Raw genomic sequence first — 19,341 nt, 5'->3', positions numbered from 1 at the left:
ATATTTATTCCGCACATAGCTATGTACATCATTCACACAGTTCATATTGGCATGGACCCCGTTGGCCGTCTGCTCGCCTACCGCCAGCTGCTGCCGCACCTTAACCTCACAACTTGCGTGTGCTCGCTTTCGAATCACCACAGAGTAACGCCATGTATTGAATAGGACCAGGCCAGCAGCACCGATTGCAGCTCGAAATATAATTGCACACTTTTCCAAGCAGTCGTTGCAATTGCGATCAGCCAACCGCCGTCGCGCCGGTTTCCCCGGCAGCACAAATTAAAAACTGACAGCGCTGCAGAAAATGCGGCACAGCTGTAAAAACAAAGCGGAAGACAACGCATGGAAGTATGTTGGAACCATATGTGAGCACATGAGCGTTATATGGAGCGCCTGCTGTATTCATACAAATACTATACATATATGTTTGTAGACATACATGTGTATATATATAGATAGTGGGTACAACTGTTGCTCATGTCTTGGAAAGAATTTTACAAATAAACAAGCTGAGTTGAAGCGACCGTCGGCGCGTATGATATCTCATGTTTGAATCTACAGACCCAGCTATGGCCAGTGGACACTCCCAAACCATTCTCGTGTGTACTTCCAACCGGCGGCGTTGTTTGATAGCTTAACGCATTTTCACATGGCATTTTCGCGCCTCCAACGAACAGCAACAAAAACATTTTAATGGCACAACATGAGGTTGCAGAATTCAACGCTTTAGTGACGTACATATGTATGTACATATGTATGTAGTAGAATGATGGAGCCTATGCCACTTGTAGATATGTAAACTTGTTGCTCTAACATTTGAAGGCGAATTTGTGTTTAGAAAAATACATGAAACCCACTTTGAAAAAAAAAATATACATATACCTCTTCCTCTATATATGTACATACACATACATACATACATTTATACCTCTATATGAATATAGTACATACATATGTACCTATTCATCTAAATCAAGATGACCACAGTGTAATAAAGCAATCAACTCGCTTCACAATTCTTCGCTATTCACAATTTCCATTGGCCGCCGTGTCGTGGCATGTCGGCATCAAGTAACAAGTTGTACTGAGTGGGTACAGGCCAACAGCAACGAAGGCAAGCAAATTTACAACAAGTACCCGTTTCGCATGCTTACATACGTACATTTGTGTAATTGCAATTCTCCCGCCACCCCAAAGAGCTAAGGTTCCGTCACTGCAATTCAGTTGCAGTTGCGGGAAAACAACGCACATGTATGTATATGCATACATGAGTGGCCATGTACGAGGGTATACTGATAAGTAACTCACTTAATACTGAAGGAAAAAATAGCAAAAATTTTTATTTCTAGTTCAGAACTCAGTGAATCAAACGTAACTACCAAAGAATAGTAAAAATTTTGGATATTTCCAAATTATAAAATGTGCAAAATGAAACCCTGAATAAGGTTGACTTTAGTGTTAAGGCTGTACAGTCTAACATTACCGCTTGATTTAAGACTTTCAAGTATCTGTGCTGAAACGTCATCTTCAAGGTAGGTAATATATTATGTATACGTTTTATGAATAATGTATGACTGAAGCCTCAGCTGTTCTTTGTACACCATAACAATATTTTAATATTATAAGTGAGTCTGAAATGTAAACAGAAAATATTTAATCTTATGTCTCAGCAATACATACTATGTATCATCCTCTAATAGTCACTACCTTATCGCACTGTACTCGTTCACCAATCATTATGCGAGGAAGAAGTACTTGAAGGCGATCCGAACAAATGTATCGCGATCCGCTAAAAAGAAGGGAAAGGTCGATGTTTCCTTCAGTTTTTACTGGTAAATCTTTTTTTGCGACTGGAGTTATTTTCTACGTTGGATTATATCGAAGACATGGTTATCAGCAAATCTAACAAACTATGTATTATTTTGTTCTTTAAAAAACATATTTTTTTTGAGTACATAAGGTAAGGTATTATATACATATTTTAAGAAAAGTCAACTTAGCAGATCTTATGTTTAATAATTAAAAAATATCTTATAGATAGATCTGGAAATAAGTTTCATAAACACAAACTCTTCTACTCCATTTTACTCGCAAGTGACTTAGAAAGTTGTAAGCTTTCTAGCGCACACTTGAAGTCTGTCTGTCGTCCTCGTAATTCTCCGTCGAATGTAAATAATGTGTGTGTGTAGCCCCATAGTTTGTTTTAAGTGAAATGACTTTTCAATTTTGTGTTTTTATTTTCAAAGCATTTTCCAAGCTCTAGCGTTTAATAGATTCGCTGAATTTCAGCGGTTCCGTAATTACATTCGGTTTTGTTGCTTTTCGAGGTAGTTACCAAATAGTAAGATGTACTGAGAGGGAACCGGCTAACAGAACTTCAAAAGAGGTGTACCGGTTTACGGTTTGAAATCCATTTCCCATTTTACTTGCGGTAATAGCACACTGACTTTACTTGAAATTACAAGTAATTCTCTGTTTGCTTAGACTTGCCACAAAAAGCAACGTGGAAACCGCAAAAATGCGGAAAAAAGTACACAACAAATCAGCATAAAAAATTTATAAATGTAGTAGAAAAATAAGAAAAGAAAAGTAAGAAGGAAGGGCGTCAGTAACGGAGGTCTTATTTAAAATAACAGTGTGGTTGTTAAATTCTCAAATATTTGAAAATAAGTATTTATTTTCATTGATCTAAAGAGAGACATTTGGTATTCAAACTATACTGACTCACGGTAAGTTTAAATATGCATAACATAACTTATCCAAACCCCCGATGAGCTCACGTCCAGTATTCTTCTTTAGACATGTACATCGAGCGAAAGTTATTAATATCACGTACTATATAACCAGTGAGGTGTGAAATCTTTCGATCACGAATGAAAAAAGCTCAAAGTCTTTATCTTGAGATTCGGTTATTGAGTTTATAAATCCCGTTTTGTCGTTTTTCGTTTAACAAAGTAAAAGTCGGGATGTACTCCAGTCATGAGTTCCAATTGTCGTGAAAAGTCGGTCGCAGACAAGTTGTAAGAATTCAATGTATTCTCTTCCCTTTTTATTGACGCTAAATGAGCTAATGAAGCCATTGAAAGCTCATCTGTATAGATGAAAGTATCTAAATCTTTCCACCTCCGCCTATTTCCATTCCATACATTTTAAAAACCTGAAACCGAACCCTGTAAGACATTTTCTTTCCATATGTTTCAACTTCTTTATCACCAAGTGGATTCGCTAGATAAACTTTCGGAATTGGCGTGATTTGATAAACTCGCACAATGAGCCTTCGTTTTGGTGGTGCACAGATCGCCGTTCCAAAGTCTTCTTTACTGGCGTAGACACCTCTTATGCGGTTACAGCGAGTTAACAACAGCGAATGCTGTTTGTTCCTTTTCATTGGGTGCGTTTTTTTACATGGCGGGTCCCAAACCCAGCGCATAATCCTGAGGAGGGATGGGTCGCCTTCTCAGTTTAGCTCGCCTTCAAACGAATGTTCTTTGACTACCCAGAGAATATTTGGTCTAAGACTGGAAGTCGTGAGCTGCTTGAGTCGTATGTAAAAGAATCGTTCCTGGCCACTTACAAGTGAATGACAATCAGATAACTTTCCTCACTTGCGTGAACTTATACACATCACACCATCCTCCTGTTCCAACTACATACTATTATTAAACAGTGCTAACAACTTTGCATGGTAAGGCTTTACGAAAATCTTCATTTCGAACCTCGGTTGGAAGTTTGATCTGTCTTCCCGTCTATTAGTGATGAACATTTTGTTCTTATTTAACAAGTAGGGGGATCTACAAGCCGGGATTTAAAGACGATTCTGAAAAGCTGATGGGTGTTACGAGAGAGTTTCGTATTTCGGAAATGGATTCGGTGGTTAGACGTTTCCAGTCAAATAATGAAAACTGCTTTTATTAAAAAAAATCATGGTCAGCGGAAATTCACTTAGCGCCTGCTTTGCGGTTGGTTGTCACTACTAACATACGTACATACTTATAGAAAAGGTATCGCAATTTTTGACTTTACCCGAAACAACCCCTGGTTATATACTTATGTATGTACATATGTACATATAAATGCAATCTCCATTCATTTATTGATTACACGGATTGTTATGGTTTCTGCGCTGTGTTGTTGCTATGGTGAACGCGAATGGTGGTGGTGAATGAATAGATATCGCGTAGCCGTTGTTGTCTGCATCACAGAGTAACGAGTGTACTGAATGTGAACAGGCGCGCAGCAAATGGTGAAGGCAGATTTTTCATGCAACGCTGGCAAGTTTTTAAACTCGACAAGCAATTGCCCGTCCGTCCGACGTCGCCATATACGTTTTCAGCAAGGGAAAATTGTCGCATAACAGTAAACACGTAACAGCAGTTAACAAGCATACAAACGAGTGTGCATACACATATACACACACATGCAACCAGCCAGTCAAATTGCAAGCGAAGCCTACCACCGTAAGCCACTTATGGCAGTGGTGTCGTCGATTGTATGTCTGTGGACATACACAAGCTTGTACATATGTCTGCACATAATTGCTACGGCGTGCAGGCATGTTGCTTGCAACACCGAGACGACCACAAACCACACAATTTCGTTCCAGCAACATATAATCATGTGGGCATAGGCGGTTTCAGCACGTGACGGCCGCATTGTGCAACGTGGTTGCAAGGCAACGTAAGCGCTCCGTCGTCTCATGTTTTCTATAGAGGCACATACATATGTATGCACATATGTATACATACATGTGTGTTTGTTGTTTGTTGCATGTTTTTGCTGCCAAGCAGCTTGCTCTTATCCCGCGCCCATAATCTTTGCTCTGTTATCTGCAATCGTGCACATTTCCCCATTGTCAACGCGGTGTCTTGTTCATCAAAATGTATGTATGTATGTCTGTATCCGATACGTTGCACCGTTGCAGGCTGATGGTTTTTATGCGCGCCACTTTTTCATTGATGTTGCAAGGTTCTTTATCGCTGTGGCCTCTGTTGATCCCATAACAAAAAAAAAAAAATAATAATAAAAAATAAACACAACAGCTCATATGTACATAAGCTGTTTTTGTATGTACATATGTCTCTATGTATGTGTATATGAACATACGAGTAGCTGAAGTGTACTTGGTTGGTCAGTCGCTCTGTTGTTGTTGGATCTTATACAATGGTAATGGAAACTCAGAAAATACTGTAAAATACAGTGGAAAGTAAAAGTGCATTTGAAAGACAAAATCTGTAGCAACATAAATATAAATACATACATGTGTATGTATATGTAGACAAATTGGCATATGTGAACCTACATGAATGGATTTACATAAGTACTTATGTACGTACATAGGTACTCATGAAATACATATTACAAATATAATAGACGTGTATCTAAGTTTCCAGTATGTGAGCACAGGATTCGAAGCGCCAAATTATTTATTAAGTGATTACAACTGTAGTATTGTGCGTGATACTTCCATACTAGCTTTGGGAATGAACGAAAAATTTTAGAAAATATAATTTAAAATATTTTTCTCTCCGATAATTTTAAATTTTGTTCAAAACTTTCCCTACATTTTTTGGCTTCTTAGAGAAATCCATTCGTTTTTAGAAGGCGATGTGAAATTTGAAACAATTTACGGTTAAAGGGGGCCACAGATAACATTTGATGCTCGAAATCATTCCACAGTAAGGCAGCCATACTGAAAATGTTTCAGCGATTCCTCACTACCATCGCAGAACGTACTCATCAAACTTTTGCTCGTTCTAAGAACTGTGGCTGAATAACTAACTCTGCCTCAAATTCATACATATATAATCCTTTTCTCGCTAATCGTTAATTTCTCAATCTCTTCTATGTTCTGTATCCATCTCAGGCTTCATCTTTCAATTTTCTACGTTTCTAGATCTGGTCACTGGTGTCGCTAAGGGTGCCCGCAGAGAGCTGAACATTCAAAAGCGAACCGAGCATAAATTCGCGTGTTTCGTAAACCTACTCGGTTTTATGCGTCCACTCTACGGGCACCTTTAAGCTTGTAATGCTTTCTATCAGAAAATATACATATGTATGTATATACTTTTCCTGTAGTCATATTTATGATATTTTGACTCTGAAAGAACGCTGGTTATGTTCGTGAACTTCTGCAATGTATTTAGATGACGAATCCATGTCAACACCTACTAATAGTTCAATCAGTCATAATTGAAAAAGCAGAATTTTATATCAATCAGCATGGAGATCGGTTTTTGAGGTTCTCCCTATCTCTTTTTTAGCTATCTTTTATGTACTTTAAATAATTATTTAATTTGTGTTTTAGAATCCTTAAGAACAGCAAATCTGCGGCATAAATTAAGATGTATTTGAGAAGAATATTTTCTCTATTTACAAAATAGGCGTTACCTAGAACTAATGCGGGCAGCATTTGTTCTACTTTTTATGCAAAATATCGTAGTTTTCTCAACTTATGACGAGAGGATAAGGCTTCACCTGTTTCAAGTGCCGGTTAAGGTCACTTGTAGAAGCTACATTAAAGACTTTTTGCTTTCAAAAATATCTTGTTTTTATTCAAACTATTTGTAAAGCAGTATCCCGTTCCTAGCCCGCTGCTCAAACAGAAACTTCGGGGCTAAGATTCAAACTTCAACATTCAAATATACTTACATACAAATGTACATATGTATCTAAGTATAAGTATAAGATATCATTTGCAATATCACTATGGTGAAAGTTTGTTATGAGCGGAGGAAATAAGAGGCCACAACAATGGCAACTATAACAACGGCACCAAACATTGCAAAAGCAAACCTGCAACAGAAGCTAGTATACTTATGTATGTATGTATGTATGTATGTAAGTAATTGCACTACTATGCACAGTTGCTATTTTGTATGAAAAGTACGTAAGTAAAATACGTAAGTAAAGAAACCGACATTCACTCCCATAGCGAGCAGCGTTTTCGTTTCCGTGATGGCAGCTATCACTTAGAGACCACCGCACGGTGATGACAACGACAACACTGAGTAACGAGATGTACTGAATGGTAACAGGCGTACAGCCTTATATTGTAGGTTGATTCTTCATGAACTGCTTGACTTAGTTGAATTCGCGTTGCCACAAACAAATACACACACATACATACATGCTTACTTACCGGGAACCGCACCACCCCATAAGGCGCCACACGCCCTCCGCCTCCTTTTATTACACTAGCAAGGCAAGCGCTCGGAGATCCCCCATATAAAATGCATAAATACTAACAAACAAACAAATACATGCATAGCTATATACCGTTTGTGTGTATGTCGAGTCTCAGCCATAAAAAACCAGACAGTCTTACAAACAAGCAGACTTGAATTTTCAAAGCGGTGCAAATATATTTATACATAGACAGTGGCTCGAAAAGTCTTGTATACTATACATATATGGTCTCAAATATAAATGCTGATTATAAATTAAAAAGCAACGGGAATAATTTCGTTGCCTTGAGACTGTCACTGACCCAAATCCAAAACAAGTTTGCGCGCTAATTTTTATCAATATGGCAATGCAATTTATGGTAGGCACACATACGCTGGAACATATGGTTTATAATATTTGCATTTGAATATTGTTTTTTTTTACTTTGTTCAAAGAAAAAAAAAAGTTGCATATATTTTATGCATTTTTTAGACGCTTTCTGGGCATTATACAAACACAAAAGTACATAAATTTCAGGTTCAGTAACGAGGTAGACCGAGGCCCAATAAACGAACAGGATTCCTGAAATCTCTAATTAACTGTTTATGTTCTCAAAATACAAATTCAACACTATAGATCTGAGCAGTCGATTTTTGCGAAATTTTTTAATCTCGTAAAATCTAAAAGCTGTTAATGAACCCTTGGCAAAAAAAAAGTGATCGCTGTTAGAATGCACTTTTACTCGTAATACCTAGGATTTTAAACTACGACTCATTGAGAAACTGGATGTTTTATGAGCCCTCTAGAGTGAATACTGGATCGATTTCCACAATGTTTAGCATGAATATGAACATAAGTGTAGGGAATGTATCCACGTGACTGTAAGTTCATATGTATATCATATATTTTACAGTATGTCAGGGTTCGTGTTATTTCTAGGCTAAAGATTTGGGTTTGACAAAGTTGAAATGAAAATATCTAGACACTCTCTCCTCCACTGTCCAGCTTTCGCTGGACTAAGATTGAGGCATCTCGGTTGCTATACTTTTTACGAACCCGGCGACCTAGCTGAAGTAGATATTAGCTGCCTCAATGAATTTATAGCAGGTTCTAGGCGATTTATCGATATGCTTTTTGATCCATTCTTAGGAGATCTGTGCATTTCAACTGACAAGCATCTATAGCAGTCCAAGTGGGGTTATTTGTGACCTCACGGGAAATCAACTTACTTACCTAATCTAATCTACCTTATGTCTCAACATTTTTAGGTTTATACCGTATCAAAGAATTTCAACAATCACAGAAAATAATGCTCCTATTTAGATTTTGGTCTTATATTAACTTGACTTCCTTCAAGTAGACTTCGTAGAATACAGTTTTTCTAAACTTTCTATATTGATAATTACACTGCAATGAACTTTATATAAGAAAAAATCAAGCTCAACATGTTTCAAAAATTGCAAAAACTTTCAAAATTTTTTCGGAAATCTTTTTTTAATTTTATACATGTTATGTTTGTGTAAATCAAACTTAAAAGTTCGAAATTTTCAATATTTTTCAAAATTTTTTCGAATTTTTTTAAATTAGATACAGCGAACAAGAAAAAAATAATTTTTAACAATTTCGAAATTTTCAATATTTTTAAAATTTTTTTTGAAAAGTTTCTTTTAATTATATACAGCGTAAATAGAAATGTTTGTATAAAAAATTTATTTTTTGAATACATAACTCGAAAACTAGTAATTTTAAGCAACAAACAAATACATACATATGTATGTACATACATATGTATATGTATTGTAAATTCCATTGTATTCTATTTGACAAAATTTATTTTTAAATAGTAATTCGAATATTTTCTAAAATGTGGAAACTTTTTTTGGTCCAACTTTTCGCCTCAGTAAAAAACCGTTATTTGACAATTTCTAATATCGAGTCGACAAATAAAAAATACGCGACTCTGTTAACTACTTCTTTGAACAATAGGGTTCTGAAAAAGTCTTTTTTATATAAAGCTCTTTTATTATGAAATATTTTCCTTTAAACTTTTTGCTTTGCGCTTGCTCTATTCTACACCACTGTTTGATCTCAGCAATTACTGCCGTTTTGCGTTTTCTTTACTCTCCAACGAAACTCATAATTTACCCCAACCCCACGAACGAATTCATGCTTACAACCGCACATAGTTATATACACATACATACTTACAAAAGTACGCTTTGAATATACAGTCAAAGCTACTCCGCCCTCTCTGCCCCCAACCACTAATTTCGACATACCATAGTCGTACTTTTTTTTCCATAACCGTTATACGGCTTCTGTGCTATTTGCTTTTTATGTTGTTGTTGGAAGTGTTCATAAAAATTGTCGCTTGATGGCTGACGACTGACGGCTGTTGCTTTCAATCTCAATTTTGTCTGCCTTCACACAAATACTAACACATACACATGCGTAGCATTCATTGCGGTTACTGTCTTTTTTATGCTTGTTGCTTCTGTTGGCGTATAATTCTATACCCTGCAAGGGAAATTTTTATAGGTGAGTTGCGTTTTTTTCGATTTAGCTAGGTTTTTTTGCCTTTAGACGAGTGTAGATAGGTACATACATATGTATATATGTACATACTTACATACATATATTATATAAAAGTTTGTTCATATGTACATATGTATATATTAAATTATAGCTTCTAAAAGAAGAGTTCATCGTCAGCTCCTTATATACTAGACATATGTACATACATAAGTATGTATGTATGTAGTATCTACGAAATATTGTCGAAGTATCATAAATTTGCGTCTTTATTGAGGTTAGAACCGACATTGCCAAGACAACAGTTTGTTATGTCCAATTTGGATAAAATGAATACAAGCGTATTTACTATACATGTTTATATATATATGTACATATTTATGTATATACACTATACATAAGTAATTTAACCCTAAGTCATTCATTAGCATGAAGCATATCGTTACCTAAAATGCATAGTATACATACCTTATAATCATTACAACTTGACTAAAACTCGCGCTCACACTTCCAACTCTGTCTCTTAACAGTACCTCAGAGGAAGAGTCATGGTTTGAAAAACTGGTCTCCAAAACTGACTTGTTTGTGTCTATTTGCTTACACGGATGATTTTGGAAACCCTCAAATTGCAGACCAACCGATATTCACAAAGTTATAGTTCCCTTTCTGCTATATACCCTTATAGCAGATATTTTCTTAAGTAGATATTAGATAAGATTGTGAAAATATGATCGGAAAGAATTTCCTAACGAATGATAAAATTGATAATGATCAATCTGATCTCCAAAGCTTCAAAATGAGAATATCAAATCCGTATGTGATATGTCAATCTATACTTTTTAGAATAGTTCTTGTGTTGTGTAAAAAAGTTAGGCGATGCTTTCGGAGACCTAAAACTGCATACTAAGCGATACCCGATTTTACAAAGTTACGATATAACCTAAAAATGATAATTTCTTGAATAATAAATATAAAACATAAGCGAATATCATCATCAAAAGTGTTAACAAAAAACTAGTTTACTAAGAGATCGACTTATGATCCACATAAATTTTTGTGTTTTGGAGATTTTTTAATGCATTATGCTATCTCACGTATAGGGTATACTATTTGATTTATTTAAAATTAGTTCAGGTTACTTGAAAAGTCTATAACAGTATTAAAGAAAACGTTTCTTTCGATCTCGTAAATAACACCAATTTGAACGAATTGTTTGTTGTAACCGCTATTGTATGAAAATTTATATGAATCAACCCTGCACACGAGTATTATGAAGATGCTTTACAATGCAATGCGGCTTCCTTTGACGTCGGCATCGAGTAACAAGTTGTATTGAATGGGTATAGGCCGACAGCAAGCTGGTGTAGGCTGATTTTACAGCAAGTACTCGACAATATAGCGAATTTTGCATTGCAATAGCAATTACCCCCCGTCTCACCACCCCTCGCTACGACAGAGTAATCGTGTAATTGCAGTGGTGAGGCATGCATGGGTATGAGTATATTGCAAGTGGTTAGATGGTCGTGCGACGTTGCGACGAGAAATTAGAGAATAGAGAACATACATATACAAACTTACAAATAAATACAAATGCATAGTTAATATAAGGATTCGCTGCCAAAGACAGCATTGGTCCATTATGGAGCTGAAGTGTGTTGCTTGTAAAATAAATATGTACATTCTCAGTTAGCTATGTATGTGATGTGAATATTTTAGGTTATAGAAAGCATCAGAAAGCTAAGTTACTAAATGAAATGTGGTTTAAAATCTCTGGAAGCCTTAATTGGTCGGTAATTTCCGAGAAGCTTGCCACAAAAATGTGTAGAAGTTCTATCTTACACAATAGTCAAGGTATAACGAGGAAAGCCGAATCTAATCCCTGAACTGCCATTCAGGGCACTATACATACACACGTAATGCGAAACAGTCTGTTGTGAGAACTCTCCAATTTACGGTGTGGTTGCCCTACACCTGACAATGTACAATAAAAAATAAAACGTTCAGCGAACTGTTGTTTGTGTGGTGCACCAGCAGTCTTGCGTACAAAAAATGCAATATTCACACCACTGGCGACCTTGCCGGCAACCACATACTAATAATGCAATTGTATTGAGTTTTTTCAGCGCTCATTGATAAGTATTTCGCCCGAATTGTATGTAGATTTTCAATTGCTTTTCCCGCCGATTCATTCAGTCATATCACCGATCTCACAGCCGCGTAAAGCGTTTGCGGCTTATCGCGTTTGATTCTACATATGTGTCGTCGGCGGCAGCGCTTTGATGCGGCACAGAGTAAAGCGATGTACCGAGCGGGAACAGGCTGACAGACTTTTGGCGAACGTTGATTTTTCATGAATGATTTTTGCTCAAACCGTCGCGTTTCAAATGCGCACCACCACCTCCTCACACTGCCCGCAACGCAGCGCCACAGTCGTGGAACTTATATGTGTGTTTGTGTGACTGCAGCGCTGCCATTGCGAAAGTTCGTTGACATTCTCCGCTGATAAAGCGGCCAGAACATCGCACAGAAGTCTATTTTCGTGCGCATAAATAAAGCATTTGAATAGATCATTGAGGTTTTTGCTGTCAATATTGTTGGTGATTTGTTGCATATCCAACCACTGTGCAAAATTTGAAATGACAGCGCGTTTGCATGACTGACAGCACAACTGTGGCCCACTCCTGAGCGTTTCGTGTATGTCGTCATCACCTCTGTTTGCTAGCAGCTCATTTACATACTCTTTACCCTTTCCCCTGCAACGGCAATACCAGCGGCTTACTTATACAGTGTTCTCCAAAAACCAACAAAATGTTTATTTTTTAGCGATATAGTGTCTATTAGAGTTGTTGTTTTGCACGAGACTTTGTAAAAATTGTCGTTGACATTTTTGGCATACATAAGTATTATTGTTGTTGCGCTGTGTGGGATTTGGATTTGGTAGCTTTCGTTTTTTAATCTATTCATTATACCCTATCTGCTATATATGATCTTCATTCTTAAATAGATATTAGATAAGATCGTGAAATTGTGAGCGGAAGTAGTTTCTAAACGAATGATTATGGAAATGGTGGATAAATTCTGGTTCGGAAAATCTAGAGATTTTAGATACTTTCAATGTCTAAAGATCTTAGCGGAGCAATTTAAATTTATAGCTAACCAGACAATCTCCAAAACTCAAAAAAATATATAAGATGTATGTATGTATACCAATTGTTTGTTCGATTCGTCACTCTCCAAGTTTTGGTTATAGTTTGTAGAACATCATATGTATTTCTCACAAATTTAACAAGAGTAATCGCGACCGCACCTATTATTAGTGTGAGTTATTATTTATATATGTATGTACATTAAGGTGGGCCAAAAATTAGTTTATATTTTATTTTTCGTAGTTACCATGAAAATCTCAAAATCGATTATTTTACGAGAAAACTCGATTCTCGAGTAGTATCGGAATCGAGTTTACCATCCCTACTGGTCGCCATCGCGTGCACATTAAAACCTCCGCACAATAACCACCACAAAAAAAAATGGTTTTTTTTCCATGTAATTTATATGGGAAATCGAAAATGTCGATGAGACACCTCTTAATATTAATATAAAGAGCTCAGATTTTACCAGGACTTGTTTTTAGTCATGTTGAATGAGATTTTCATGGTAACTACGAAAAATAAAATATAAACTAATTTTTGGCCCACCTTAATGTACATACATATGTATGTTCCATAAATATAAAAAATTATTATATCTTTTATTAAATTTTCTCGGAAAATTTAGATTTTTGTATTTTTCAAACTATAAATGTATAAAAGCAACTGGCAGAAAATTTTGTTCGGAGATTGTAGTGTTGCCTTGGAAGGTAATCTATGTCAATTTTCGTGAAGATACATCGTGAAATAAAGCAGTTTTCCTAGGGCTTGGTTATGATCGATCAGTTTATATTCAGCTATATTCCACAGTGATCTGATATCGGCGTTTTCAGCAAATGAGCAGTTTATTGGGAGAAGAGTACGTGTGAGTTCAGGAATCTCAGATAGACGTTAGTTTCAAAAGCGCTGGAACGAAAAACTCTAAATATGTAAGTATGTAGTTATATCATGGTTAAAAAAAGTTTTCGTTAAAAATCAAAATGAAAATTCGGTGCACCCTGTTTTCATTTAAATGAGTATATATGTATGTATGTATATAACTCCAAAAGTACAATAGAGCTTTGTATTCAATTGTCATTATTCGCCGCTTTGTTGTTTGTTACCTACTACTTTTTACAATAATTATGGCGTGCTCAAATAGGCACAGCGAGTAATGAGATGTACTGAGTGCTAATAGGCTTTCAGACTTGAGAATAGAGCGATTTCACTATAAATTTCAAAAGCTGACAGAAATTGCAATTGCCCACCGCTCTGGCGTCGCTGTACGTCTCCATATAACTTAATATAAGTATTTGTTGTTGGAAAATGCTATTGCGCTATTTGGAGCTTATGTGTAGATGTAAATTGTACATATAATATGTACATATGTATGTATATATGAATATATAAATGCAATTGTGCATGAGCTCGTGTTAGACCAGAGTGCTTAGTGCTATGGCATTCAGTCGAGAGTTGAATACACATATAATATTTGACATATTTTTATTTGGGTAAGTAGTCCTCAATAGGCTGGGGATTGCTTTAAGTAAACTCCGTAACACTAAGAGAAAATAACCACGATATACTATACATATGTACATACATACAAGGTGCGTTCCAGGACTTAAAAAAAAAACAGAACAAATGGTTTTCTCGGCAAAATCTATTTATTTTATTCAAAATAGTCTCCTTCTGCTTCAATACAGCTTTTTGCACGGTCCAAAAGCATGTCGAACGAGTGTTTTAGCTCATTGGTCAGTTATGCCGGTGCAAGCCTTTTGAATGGCCTTTACGTCCGCATAACGCTTTCCTTTTATAGGCAAATGCATTTTTTTGAAAAGGAAAAAGTCGCCCGGTGCCATATCAGGTGAATAAGGAGAGTGCTTAATGGTTAAAATGTGATTTTTGCACCGTGCACACACCTTTCGTAAGCCCAAATGTTCGGTCAAAATGCGATAAATCGATGTTTTGGAGATGTTCTATTCAATTTCAATGATGATTTCTTTTGATTCGGTTGATTAAGATATGACTGCAACGACATCTACTGACAAAATACGAAAAGACTTTTTCGACTACCCAATATAATAACCGAATTTCTTATAAAAAACTGCAAATAGATCAAGTCTCATTGTTTTTGGAGTAGTCTTCTCCTTGCCGATTTAATTGATGTACACACTTCCTTCAGACATGTAATAATATACATAAAATGCAAACAGCTATGTATACAACACAAATTGCTTATACTGCACAACAACAAAAAAACAATAGGTGCACATACAACTAAGTATACTACAAAGCGGAATGCAAAAAAGTGCAACAACACGCTTTAATTTCGTATCAAATTAGATTTGCACACAAAGCCTAATGCCGCTTGCTCTGCAGTCCAGCAAAAGACCAAGCGCAGCAACGATTTTCTTAACGTCGAACGGCTGGCATAAACCAGTTTTTCCGATTCGCAAGGTTCACTGAACGTTGTTGGTTGAGCGGTTGCATGGTTGCATGGATGGATGGATGATGATGATGATGTTTGTTGTGTTACACAACTGAAAGTGTTCGTCGGACCAACGTCCGCATCGAGTAACAACATGTACGGAGTGGTAACAGGCGCACAACGATTGCAGTAGGCCGATTTTACACCGTCCACTCGATTTGCTTTATGTTGTTATTTTTGCAATGCACTTGAGCGACGTCTGCCTCCGCCCAATGCGGCCAACATACATACATATTTGTATGCCAGCGTATGCTTAGCATTGTAGTCCAAGCGCAAATGCAGCTCGGCGAAAAAATCTACAGAAACAACAATGCCGGCAAGTGGAGCTATTATTATATATTTGCCATATTGCTTCTAATATAAGTATACTATACAGAAGTATAAACATATGTCTAAAATTGTTTTCTCTGTATATTTGTAAATTGTTGTATAAAAATACGTCCATGGGTGGAATTGAGTTTTCGCGCACGGTGTGACATTAAAAAAATTAATAAAATTATTAATAAAAAAAATATTGAAAAAATATCATCTATAAAATTATGTCAACACTTGGCTGCTAAGCAACTAAAAATGTTTAATTGAATTTCAAAATTTAAAGCTAGCGTATAACATATAAAAAACTTAAAGTTATGTATTTACTTTAGTTATAGCAACAAATTTGCAAAAATATTTTTCTTTATTTAATGGAATTGAATTTTAATTGGCAAACAGCAAACATATATACCAGGTATTTATTTAGGCTTATATTATATTATGAAATAGGCAATACTTATAAAATGAGTACAAGTAATAAATTATTCCCTATTCCTTATTTTAATTTTTATTCTCTCTAAAAATACACACTTAAATTGATTTTTGCTTATTTCCTGTTTTTTTTTAATTTTTTACATTACTTGAACACTGTGCGTTTGGAACAAGTGCATTTGCCCATATTCCTCTTTCGTCGCGCAGCCCGTTAGTATAGCGCTGTTAACAAATTTCACTTTACATCTGCCTATCTTGCGTTATTGTTGTTGCTACTCTTCACACACAGAGCCTGTTGCACACCGAAAGTCAAGCAACCCCCAGGCCGACCGTTCAAAAGCATAGCAATGGGATGTGACTTTGTGGGTTCGTCGGTCGACATTGGCGGCAATGCATTGCCAGTCGCATTTTTACGGTTGAAGCGGTAAGAACTCTTGTGCAAGCAGTTTGGAGAGAAAATAAATACTGAGCATGTTATGGAAACGTTTGGTCTTGATTGGGCACTCGCAGTGGAGGCTAGCGGATCCATGTTCAAATTTGCTGAGCTACAAAGGAGCATAATATGTATAAATCTTACTTTGTTATCAAAAATGTGAACGTTCTGAGGAATTGCTTTTGGGAAGAAGTCAATGCAGGGTCCAGCTTTGCCGTCGGCATAATATGGTTTTCATGCTATGTGTCCTGATTCGTTATACAAGTAACGAAGGTGAATAACAAAACTGGGAAATTTTATTTATTACTGTATGTATTTTATATAAGTATGTATATTTGAATTTTTTTTTTCAGAGCACCAGAACACTGCAGTGGAAAATGAGACAGTGAAATATGCATTCGGTTTCAAAAAGTTCGGGCTAAACGCTATTACGAATGGAATATTATTTTATTATACAAATATGTGTTTTTAGTGATTTTGAAATTTTTGTGCCATACTAGAGTCAAAGAGTATGATTGTGATAAATAAAATCATTTTGGAAGTTTATAGCAAAGTTGTGAGCTTACAGCAAAATGCAAAGACTCTGTATTGGAATCAAATTTATAACTTATTTGAAAATAATTAAGTTGATATATAATAAAATCCCGCTCAACGTTTTTTTGCAAAGATAAGAAAATGTGTTAAAGTTATTTTCTATTTCAGGCATCTTTTTAAAAATAAATCAATAGAATCTTTGTTAAACAACGCATTTTTCTTCCAAGAGATATATTTAAGCTCTTTGAATAAGAGCTCTACAATAGTTTTTTTTAAATAAAGAAAAACGGTTCAGGATTAGGATTTGCATGGCCACCACGGGTACGCTTGCAGAAGTCCAGACGCTGAACCCAATTTCAAATACTGCTGCAATTTCTCTTTTGATATTCGTAGGAAGTTCATTGATCGCCGCTGGCTTGACGTAGCCCCCCAGGAAATAGCCTAACAGCTTCCCATTCACAACTTGATCCCGGAAGAAGTACGGCCATAAACTGTACCAAACCGTAATTTTTTTCGGGTTGCAATGATGACTTATGGAGTACGTGCGTACAATTTTTTTAGAGGTTTTGCTCGACAACATTGTCAAATCCACAAGGAATTTTCTCTCATGAGAGCTAAGTATACACACCATAGATCGATCTACAGGAATTTTGTTATGCCAGTTGGAAAATTATTAGTACAAGCTGAAGCTGAAGTTTTTACGAAGTTTAAAAGATACTTGATAACTAATTTCGAAACATCCCAGAACTGTTGCCACTCACTGGTGGTGCTACATATGTACATATGTATTCGTCTGCATATGATATCTGTTTCGGTGTTCCTCCTTCAATTTCTAATGTGTAAAGAAGATCCTATTTTAAAACAGATGTATAATCAGCTAGAGAAAGCTGTAGGTGGCAAAATATTGTCTTGAACGACCTCAGTTGGTTTGGATAACAGAACAAAATGTTGGTCTTTTTCTAGTATTGAAACCGAAAGGATTCGAAGTAAAAAAAAAATACTTTCAATTTAATTATCCTAAATGTTTGGAACGCCATTCCGGCTACTAGTCCTTGCTAAGATAAGTAGCTTGATATCCGTGAACCTCAATTCGCAGAAAAGAAGACCAAAACATAGCAAAGTGAAGCTCTTCATTTCCCTACCAACAACATCTAATAATAACAACCACAACAGTAGATTTCAATTACAAATAACACAACTGTGTGCCAACTCACCGTCAGTGACATCATGTAATGAGATGTACGAAGAGTCAACAGGCTGGCAGCACTCGGAGTAGGTTGATTTTTCATAAAGTGCACGGTTGAAATTTGTTAAAATTCGCGTTAGAATCGTACACCTCTGCGTGTCGCGACAGCTACTCTCAATATCCTCTATATACTTATGCACATACAAATGTATAAACTCGGTTATATACCGCATAATAGGCACAACACCAAGCGACCCCCACGAGTAATTGTGATAAAAGTACGAAAGCAAAAAAAATATCGCCTACGGGTGAACCAGAAACAGCGACAGCAGCTTTAAAAGCGGCAACTCGAGTTCAAAATGCACAGTGCACAGTGGGGTATTATGTACGAGTATATGTGTCTGTATATAAAGGTGTCTGTATGTTTGCGAACATGAGGCGGTGCTGAATATGCAAATGCTATGAAATAAGGTGGTGGGATGATTTGTTAATGAGTCTGCGTTTGGCATTTTATTCGAAAAAAAAATGTTTTTGTATTATAACAGCGGCGCTTCAGAAGTTCTGTATAGCTAAGTATGTACATATGTATGTATACAAAGTGCTGCGAAATTTCGCTGTTTGCCTAAGTGAGCTGCCATTCTTTTATATATTTATACTTTCTTTATATACTTATGTATGTGTATGAAAGTTCTTATGTCTTTTATATATACATATATATTTTCTAACGTCTTTGCCTCCTGTATGTATGTATTCTTACAAAAGTGAATATTGTATAAGCGTTATTTGTAGATTCGTGGAACTTTTCCATGGTTTCATTCATGTTTTTGCCCATACCAGAGCTGTCTACTTAACAATGACTTGGTGGATTATTATCGAAAGCATCTCTGATGATATTGATATTTGAAAAAAAATTTTAATGTCCACGAACATTTTAGAACTCTTGCCCAGATTCTGCTACTATTTTACAAAAACGTTTCGATGTCGTCCCTTCGGTTCGGGGGTCAAAGTAACCCCCTTGTCTAAAAGTTGTTAAAATCAATTTCCGGAGGAACCTTCAATGCCTATAACAGTTCATGCTTAATGGCTTCAATTGACTCAAAACGGTTTTCTCAGACCGGTCGTTTGAGTTTGC

The 19,341-nt window shown here is 36.1% G+C and overlaps 1 long non-coding RNA gene across 2 annotated transcripts; it reads left to right on the top strand.

Moving 5' to 3' along the window:
- The first annotated feature begins 14,725 nt into the window (after positions 1-14,725).
- Positions 14,726-17,165, top strand: LOC109579869 (uncharacterized). 2 transcript variants are annotated; one of them, XR_003846049.2, is made up of 3 exons: positions 16,213-16,266; positions 16,346-16,762; positions 16,843-17,165. It is a non-coding gene; the product is annotated as an uncharacterized LOC109579869 (long non-coding RNA). The 2 variants fall into 2 exon arrangements; XR_002184008.3 differs by having other exon boundaries at positions 14,726-16,762.
- Positions 17,166-19,341: the final 2,176 nt, after the last annotated feature.

Source organism: Bactrocera dorsalis, chromosome 2 (assembly GCF_023373825.1).
Source record: "Bactrocera dorsalis isolate Fly_Bdor chromosome 2, ASM2337382v1, whole genome shotgun sequence".
Lineage (NCBI taxonomy): Eukaryota > Metazoa > Arthropoda > Insecta > Diptera > Tephritidae > Bactrocera > Bactrocera dorsalis.
The sequence above is the reverse complement of the archived record's forward strand: the minus strand, read 5'-3'. Positions and strand labels throughout refer to the sequence as shown.